Genomic DNA, 6,071 nt, shown 5'->3' with positions numbered 1-6,071 from the left:
AGAATTGCCCAAAGGCATGGCAGGGAATGTATTGCGGTAAAAGCCGTGATGCTACCATTGTGCTTGAGGCCGTAGCATCGAAGGACACATGGATTTGGCATGCATTCTTTGGGTTGCTGGGAACACTCAATGATATCAATGTCCTCAATAGGTCTCCTTTGTTCAAAAGATTAACTTCTCGGGATGCTCCAGCTTGCAACTACAAAATCATGAACAATGAGTACTCAATGGGATACTATCTCACCGATGGCATCTATCCCGAATGGGCAACTCTTCTGAAGTCCATCAAGGAGAAAAATGGGGTGCCCTTAACAAGAAAAAGGGTCATTTCATCAAGGCACAAGAGGCAGCCCGCAAAGATATTGAGTGAGCTTTCGGTGTTTTGCAAGCAAGGTTTGCCATAGTTCGGGGTCCAGCTCGGTTTTGGGACAAAAAAACCTTGATGAACATCATGAAATGTTGTGTGATTCTACACAACATGATCCTAGAGGATGAGAGAAGGTGAAACCTCCCTTGTTTCTATGACAATGTTGGTACCCGTGTGCAACCGGAAAGAAACCCTTCTCGCATACACGCTTTTCTTCAAGCACATCGTGAGATTGAGGATGGAACCACTCATGGTCGGCTCCGGGATGATTTAGTAGAGCACCACTGGCATTTGGATGGGCGGCGCATTGGCCCATGATGTATCTTTGTTTTACTTTTCTATGTCCTATTTGATTCGAACAATTGTTGTAATTTGCTCAAACATTGTTGTAATGATTTGAATGATTATTGTTTTATTCGGTGGTGTAATAATAACTAGAATGATTATTGTTTTATGTTAAATGTGATTATATTGGTGATATGTCATATGATGAAATGTGTGATATATGAAATGACAGTTTTAAGGGTTGGGGTAAAGACTAGAACTTTCAAACCCAACCTTTATAACGAAATATATTCCGTTATAAGGGTTGGGTTTGAGGGTTTTAGTCTTTGTCCCTGTTTTTCAACCCTTAAAAGTATAAAAAATGACCAATTCTCATCACTTAAAATTGGTTTTAGATTTAAGGGTTCGAGGTTTCTCCCCGTCACACCCCACCGCCACCTCTCCCCACCCTTCCCACTCTCCCAACTTTCACCGGCGGCGGCGGATGGGAGGAGAGCAAGAATACCACTGGATTCCATCACCAGCGAGTGGATCATCATCTGGCCCTGGATGGGACTTTGCCAGAAGGGACTCGCACCCCCCATCCTGCACCCCCGTCTCCGCAGCCGGCTGCTTTCGCGGCCTTCGACGACGACTGGGGCGACTTTGTGGCGAGCTCCCTCGGATTCGGCCCGGATGGCCTGTCCGCACCCGCCATCCCGCCTACGGGCGGGAAGTCAGCCGCCGGCGCCTGGCAAAAGCCCCGTCGTCGGCCTCTACGGATCTCAGCCTCCGCCCACCCCCGACGCACCAGAGCCGGGGCGCTGGAGGAGGGGGGCGATGACGGGTTTGGAGATGATGGTTGGGAATTCAAGGCCGCCCCCTCCTCTGATGCTGGCCAGGATGGAGCCGGACAAGCGGATGGGGATGGAATTGAGGTAAGCTTATGATTTCTTCCTGTAGCGATCCCTTCCCTTCAAAGCTGTCTATGTTAATTTTCATGAGATTTTGGCATCAGCATGATCTGAAACTAATATATCAGCTGGACAACCGACCTGATAAATGTACCTGGTAAAGAGAAAACGAGCTAGCTTGTGAAGTAGGACATGTGTTGGATGTTTATTTCCTACTGTACTAATTTGCAACTAGCGACCAAAGCTAACCCACTGTAGAAAATTTGTTGCTAAGCCCTGCCAGTTTTTTGTAGACTTTGTTTTCCTTCTCTTGATATGGTTCAGTCTGAATCTTTTCATACTCTCAGGGTATGCCAAAATCATTGGGCAGTGACCAGAAAGATTGGTCACTATTTACTGGTGTCAGTAATTAACTGAACCAAAACCAGACTACAAATCATGAGTCCACGGGACAGTGTGTGAAGACCTTCAGTTTTTCTCCAGATAGTTCATCCATACTCAGCTTGTACAAAGAATCTAACTTTGTTGACGCTGTTCACGTTCCTGAAAGTTGTTCTGGAAGTGTACTGAGCTCTTTTGATATGTTCTCTAACAATGAAGTGGTGAGTATTTCATGGTATTTTAAGTTACGAGTGGACACCGTTAATTTATTTTGATGTGTGCTAATGATTAGTGATCAGAACTCTTCGTTTGGAACAGATGAAAACCACTCCATTAAATCAGGAAGCGACAACATTTTGGTTGATTTCTACCATAAGCTGAGAGAAGAATCCATGGCAATGGAGTCCCAGAAGAGTTCTGCACATTCTAATGGAAACAAAAAAGAGACAGCAATCGAAAGGGAGATCCAGGTAGGCTTTACTTATGTTTTTCTATATTCTTGTGAATTTACTATAGGTTGTCTTATGTGCTGCAAAGAAATCATTATTTGGCCTAAATATTGAACGAATCCATTTTTCACAATTTTCAGGAAATCTGGGAGAAACTAAGAGATTCTTTGCTGGTACATGGTTGTGCCGAAGTATGCCGGTAACCTCACCAACTAGCCAAAGACGTTACCACACATCAGGGGTGTTGGTGCACTAAAGTTTGGGCCTTCAGTCCCCTTACTTCTGCACGGACAGTCGTAGCCGCACCCGCGACAAGGCTTGCCGGGAGACCGTGGAAGACAAAGCCGAAGACATCCAAGTCAACAAGACCGAGGGAGGAGCTAGTGAAGCCCGACAAGGCATGCTCCTGGCAAGATTCCACTTCGTCACCGCTCGAGTGCAGCGAGTTTCGTCGCTGTTGGTGACCCCTTTGATATATAAAAGGAGGCCCTTTTAGCTTTTCAGTACGTAGTTGTTGTGCATGGCATAACGCTCCTGTAGCTCGAATCCTAGAACACACACAATACATAAAGCAGGATTAGGGTTTGGCACACAATACATAAAGCAGGATTAGTGTTTTACGCCCAAACCTGGGTAAAATCTCCCTTGCGCTTGGTTGCTGGTTCTGCTCTTGGTGCAACTCTCTACCCCGCCGAACCATAAAGGATCCACACGATCCCATAGGTGTCTTGTGCATTCGTTGCCATGACATCTTTGACGTGCCAGGTAGGGGGAAGAGGGTGCGCTAACCTGACCTAGCAGTCAGCGCGTAAGTTTCATCATCGTCATCATCGCCATGGCTCCCAAGAGGAGGGGTGCAGCGGCGGTTGACCCATCCTCGTTCGATATGCCCGTGGTCGCGCAGGTTGGTGACGGAAGAGACACGGGCGGAAGAGGTGGAGGTCTTGAGCCTCCACGACTTGCTGGTGAGCAAAGCCAGGCGAGTGGTGTCGTTCGCAGCCACGTCAGCGACCTGCGCACCGATGGGTCTAAGGACGGAGATGCGCGGCCTACGGGAGGCGTGGCGAACTCCAAGGACGGAGGGCTGTCACCCAAGGCCCCCACGCCGGCGCATACGTCGCGGCCTTCCCATGCCGCGCGTGAAGAACGGCGCCGCAACGGCAACGGTTCCCAACGTCCCCATTGGAAAAGACTCCCGAACATCATTCTCAAGATGCACAAGGCCAACATGCACGTCGAGAAGCTGGCGGAAGCGATGTGCGGTCGAGGGACCATGATTGTGCTCCTTCTAACACGGTTAGAAGTAAGAGCACCTCACGTTCCACACACCTCACGCCGACGCCTACGCGAGCCGAAGCATTGGCGCGAGCGCAGATGCTCCTAGATTTTTCCCCTGTGGAGGAGAAGCAAGAAGAATGGCGAGCTACCATTCAGAGCCTCATTACCCTCGCTAATAGCGATGGCCCGCAGTAGGTGGGGCCCTCGAAGCAACCACCCACTGGGCCGGCACACACCAACGGAGAGAAGGTCGGGGGGCGGCACGACCACAGTGCACTCTCCTCCACGACGGCAGTAGCGGTCGCCGCACCGACGGATCGTCGTCTCACACGATTCGATGGCGTCGTCCGACCCACGGACCCGCCGCGATCAACGTCAAGTTCTTAGGGAACGACGCAAGGAAGGCGCCCGGACTAGAATTGAACGACACCGGGAAGCGCACCGTCAATCTGATAAGCGCGCAGGGCACACTGTCGACGAACCCACGCCAGGGTATGCTGGCGACCTGCCTTACGAGGAGGGTTGTCTAGTGTTTACTCGTGAGCGGCGGCGAGTCCAGTGGCCCAGCTCTCGCATGTTCAAGCCGGAATTCCGGAGAAGTACGACGACAAGACCCACCTGTCAGAGTTCCTGAGCACCTACACCATCCCAGGGCAGGCTGCCGGGGCTCGTGACGACAAGATATTAGCCGACTACTTCCAGTTGGTGCTTAAGACCAACAAGGGGTCGTGGTTGATGCACCTGCCTAGAACTCCATTTCTTCTTGGGCAGATCTGTGCATGACTTCGTTGGCGCCTTTACCGGCGGCCACTGAGCTCATGGCTAGGAAAGTGAATTGCACCTCATCCCCGAGGAGGAGGGTGAGACCCTGCGCAAGTACATCCAAAGGTTCAGACGCATACAACACAACATCCCTCATGTTCATCCCGTAGTTGTTATCAGCGCGTTCCACCAGAACGTGCGTAACCGCAAGATGCGCGAAGAGTTGGCAATGAACAAGATCAGGGATGTCGCCGAGCTCTATGCTCTCGTTGAAAAATGTGTGCGGGCTGAAGAAGGGCGAAGGCTTCCCGGCAAGGATGTCGGCGCGGGAACTAACTCTGAAGAAGAAGGCGCTGCCACCCCGACAAAGAAAAATTGACGCAAGAAGCGTAAGAGCAAGGCCGTGTTTGCTGTCGAGGGGTCCGGCAACCCCGAGACCGCCAAGAAGGCTAAGGCAGACGCCCCCAGCAAGGACGTTGCCGGGTGTGCCTCGTGCCAGGCCTTGGCGGCTGCCGACAAGCCGGAGGGCTCTGGCAATCAATACTGCAAGATCCATCGCACCAAGGGCCAGGACCTCCAAAACTGCCGGCAAGTTAAGCAGCTTGTCGAGAAGCACAAAACTGAGTACGAGAAGCGAGACAAGGAGAAGGCCCATGAAAGAGCTGAGGGGTCCGGCAAGAAACGTGGCGGTCGCCGCGGCAAGGCCAAGCAGAAGAAGGAGAAGCCCGCCCGAGGCCGCGACAAGGGAGAGGGGGATGAGGACGATGGTAGCGAGGAGGACGACGGGTCTAGCGAGCAAGAGTTTCAGAAGGCTACAGACAATATGTGCATTGATGGAGGTGCCTTGCTGCATTCTTCCCATAGTCGGCTTAAAAAGTGGGCGCGTGAAGTGAATGCAGTAGAGCCATTTGTCGATGCCCGCAAACCACTGAAGTGGTCCCACACGCCTATCATCTTTGACGCTGAGGATCACTGTCGGTGAATACTCACAACATATGCCATAGGTAGGCTAAAGTCGGTGAGAACCGAAGGGACAAAGGTGGACGCTCGGAACGAGGTTGGTACACGCATGGGACGCACGATGTACCCAGGTCCAGGGCTCTCCGTAGAGATAATACCCCTAGTCCTGCCGGAGTGTTTGATGTGTATGAACAGAGTACAGGGTTGCTCCTGGAGCTGTGTTGGGAGGAGGAAGAGGGGAGCAGCCGGCTCGTCTCTACCTCTCTCTGTGGTTGGTGAGTGTAGGATGTTGTTTGACTGTGGAATGATTGGCCCCCTTGCATGGAGGGCGACCGGGGGTTTTTATAGACGAACCCGCCGACCTACAATATGGATAAAGGGTACAAGTGTGGGACCCGGCTGGCAGCCTCGCCGGTTGGCCAGGGGCCCACTAGAGTCTTGTCTTGTCGCTTGAGGGGCCCGCCGGATGCATGGTCTCGACTGGTAGTGGGACCCGCCGGCTGGCCAATGAAGCTCTCGCGTAAGGTTGACGCCGAGCACGCGCTGTATGTCAAGCGTCGTCCAGCAAGATTCGTCATGGGCAGGAGGTACGGCCGCTTCCACTGTTCCCCACGCCGAGTGCAGTAATGGAGTGGGAGTGCGACGGTCCGACACTATGCTAGGTGATGGATCAGAACCGGGGTAGGTCAGCGGCGT

The 6,071-nt window shown here is 52.1% G+C and overlaps 1 long non-coding RNA gene across 3 annotated transcripts; it reads left to right on the top strand.

Moving 5' to 3' along the window:
• The first annotated feature begins 1,085 nt into the window (after positions 1 to 1,085).
• Positions 1,086 to 3,014, top strand: LOC123395091. Of its 3 annotated transcripts, none has more exons than XR_006609659.1 (4): positions 1,086 to 1,569; positions 1,870 to 2,147; positions 2,226 to 2,396; positions 2,516 to 3,014. It is a non-coding gene; the product is annotated as an uncharacterized LOC123395091 (long non-coding RNA). The 3 variants fall into 3 exon arrangements; XR_006609660.1 differs by having other exon boundaries at positions 1,087 to 1,569; positions 1,893 to 2,147; positions 2,245 to 2,396; XR_006609658.1 differs by having other exon boundaries at positions 1,087 to 1,569; positions 1,893 to 2,147.
• The last annotated feature ends 3,057 nt before the right edge of the window (positions 3,015 to 6,071 follow it).

Source organism: Hordeum vulgare, chromosome 5H, assembly GCF_904849725.1.
Source record: "Hordeum vulgare subsp. vulgare chromosome 5H, MorexV3_pseudomolecules_assembly, whole genome shotgun sequence".
Classification (NCBI taxonomy): domain Eukaryota; kingdom Viridiplantae; phylum Streptophyta; class Magnoliopsida; order Poales; family Poaceae; genus Hordeum; species Hordeum vulgare.
Note: the sequence above shows the minus strand (reverse complement) of the source record. Positions and strands in the feature narration are given on the sequence as shown.